The sequence below is a fragment of the Scylla paramamosain genome, chromosome 3 (assembly GCF_035594125.1).
Source record: "Scylla paramamosain isolate STU-SP2022 chromosome 3, ASM3559412v1, whole genome shotgun sequence".
Taxonomy (NCBI): Eukaryota; Metazoa; Arthropoda; class Malacostraca; order Decapoda; family Portunidae; genus Scylla; species Scylla paramamosain.
Genome location: NC_087153.1, coordinates 36,883,022 through 36,885,521, shown reverse-complemented (window position 1 = coordinate 36,885,521; position 2,500 = coordinate 36,883,022).

Sequence of the window (2,500 nt, the reverse complement as noted above, 5' to 3'; positions counted from 1 at the left end):
CTACTGCTAATGCCTCTTATCTTTTCGTCCTCGTTTTTTTTCCTTATAGATCTGAGGAACTAAACTTATCCATCTTATTGAAACTGAGAATGCGTGATTTTGTTTTACGTTAGAAGAGTTCAGGGCAAGGGAAGCAAAAAAACTGAGGAAAAGAGGTCGAATGAAGGTGCCAGTTATGATCCAAGTGTTGATAATATAACGCTCCCCCCCCCAAAAAAAAACAAATATATATAAAATACGAAAAAAATTACATTACTGTTTTTGTTTGTTTTTTACTTACTTCACTTTTCTCTTATTCTACCTCGGAGGTGGCGCGTGATAGTCAAAGCAAAGAGAGATGCATGAAGAACATACTGGTAAACTCTTGTAATACACTGAAAGCACAGAGACTAACAAAGATTCACCGCTTAACACGAAGACTTGAGCTGAGCATCTTGGCACGTCGCAGACCTTGAGTCCCTCCCTGCCTGATTACACAACCCAACACTTCCTTCCTTGACCTGGGATGTCTGGCGCGTGACTGCTTTCTTAGGGCGCTTATCCCTCTCTTGCGTAAAAGGAGGAGAGAGGAGGAGGGAGGAAGGAGGTTAGCAGAGGGTGGAAGTCTGGCTTTTGGAGGGCTTTTGGAAGTTTGAGTGAGTACGTGTTTGTTTCGCGGCCATCCCAGTGAAGTTTGTCGTGAGTTTTTTGTGGAGTGTAATTAGTGTGGCCAGGGACGTGAGGGAAGCCGCTCTTGGACACTGCCAGGTATGAATGGTGCATGTTTCTGCGTGTGTGTGTGTGTGTGTGTGTGTGTGTGTGTGTGTCTATGTGTATGCGTGCGTGTCTCTACCGAACCAGTGCAGTGTCAAAAACCTCCTCGTTATACGCATTATACAACACAACAGCGGAAGGTCGTATGGCGCCTTATAATACGACGAGAAGAGCGCTACATCTTCCACCAAGGAACTACCGTGAGCTGGCACCGAAGGCACTTGTTTTCTGTCGCGAGTCGAACAAAGTACCATAAAGCCACCGTGTCCGCTCTTCTTAAGGCTTAATTTTTACCTGAGAACACCTGTGATGCTTTACCACACCTGAGAGAGAGAGAGAGAGAGAGAGAGAGAGAGAGAGAGAGAGAGAGAGAGAGAGAGAATTGGAAAACATGAAAAATTGCGAGAGAAAGTCAGGAACGGAAAGAGGGAAGAGGGGACACAGGAGAGAGGAAATGATAGTTAGGGAGAGGTGAGTGGAGGGAAGCTTCGTTGCTGTAGCTGAAAGGAGAGGGACAGAAGGCGAGGACTTAATCTAGAGGAAAAGGGGGAGATAGCAGTGCGTGTCTGTGGAGGGCGGTGGGTGCTGAGGGAAAGAAAAACGAGTCAAAAGAAAAACGGAATAAAAAAAAAAATAAAAAAAATGAGTCTTAGAGTCGCTGATAAGATTAGGGGAAGAAAAGAACAAGGATGAAGAAAAGAAATACAAAAAAGTAATGTCATGGGAAAGGAGGAGGGAGTGCTCTAAAATACTGCGTGCATTTGAATGTGCGTGCATGTAATGTGTGCGTGACTGTGTGTGCGTGAGGGTGTCTGTGTGCGTGTGTGCATGAGGTTTACAGGCACTGGGGTAGGAAAGGAGGTGGTGGTGATTGCTAAAATTTGCATGACCGTGATGAGGTCGTAGTACGAGTAGCAGTTGTAGTGGTGGTGGTGGTGGTGGTGGTGATCAGAGTGGTAGCAATGTTAATGATAATGTTAACAGTAATGGTTTTAGTGGTAGTTATTTCACGTCTAATTTTAACTAAAACTCTAATTTTCCTCTATCACACCTCGTCCAGACACCCTCACAGTAGTAGTAGTAGTAGTAGTGGTAGTAGTAGTAGTGGTAGTAGTAGTAGTAGTAGTAGTAGTAGTAGTAGTAGTAGTAGTAGTAGTAGTAGCACCAACAGAATAACGTGGAATTAACGGAACACATTATACAGTAAGGAATTTTAGTTATAATCTCTTTGGGAAAGTTTATTTTTAATGGAATATCTTTTTTTCAGACACGAGGGAATGTAAAGAGTAATAATTAAAGTTCTTATTTGCTGGTCTTTCCTCAAATGGCGAGAGAAGAAAACTGGGATGAAAGAATTAGGTAGGACTTAAAACCAGAGAGAGAGAGAGAGAGAGAGAGAGAGAGAGAGAGAGAGAGAGAGAGAGAGAGAGAGAGAGAGAGAGAGAGAGAGAATTGTACTGATACGTGTGTCTCTCTACTTTGTTTCAACTCGATTACACTTTCTGAATAAAAAGTTTGGACGTGTGTGTGTGTGTGTGTGTGTGTGTGTGTGTGTGTGTGTGTGTGTGTGACATGCGTCGTAGCCTTGATTATTCTGTCCTGAAATAGAGAAGGTCGCATGTGGTCTTCATATGCACACACGCAGTAGACAGAAAGGGATTTTTTGAGTATTTTAGATACTGCACGTAGAAAATGATAACATAAAATACTGGACAGGAAATAATGATGATGACTGTGTTATTATTCA